Source organism: Heterodontus francisci, unplaced genomic scaffold, assembly GCF_036365525.1.
Source record: "Heterodontus francisci isolate sHetFra1 unplaced genomic scaffold, sHetFra1.hap1 HAP1_SCAFFOLD_542, whole genome shotgun sequence".
Classification (NCBI taxonomy): Eukaryota; Metazoa; Chordata; class Chondrichthyes; order Heterodontiformes; family Heterodontidae; genus Heterodontus; species Heterodontus francisci.
The window spans coordinates 887,967-888,260 of record NW_027140974.1 but is presented as its reverse complement, the minus strand read 5'-3'; positions in this window follow the sequence as shown (position 1 = coordinate 888,260).

Sequence of the window (294 nt, the reverse complement as noted above, 5' to 3'; positions counted from 1 at the left end):
CATGGCCTCCCCACGACAGGGAGGTTGGCACCGGGTTCAACTTTTCAATTCGTGCAACAAAAACCGGTAACCGACAAATACAAAGCATACACACACACACCGCGCGTGTGCCCTTGCTCTGGTGCTAGAGAAATCGAGTGCTCGAGCTGGCCGGAACGGGACGCCCCGCTCCGGAGCTTCACAATCGGACCACTGCGGTAGCGACCAGTGGGACGTCTCGGCCTCACACGAACAGCACAGAGATCAGCACACAGGAGACGGCGCACAACGAGTAATCTACCTAGCACGCCGCCG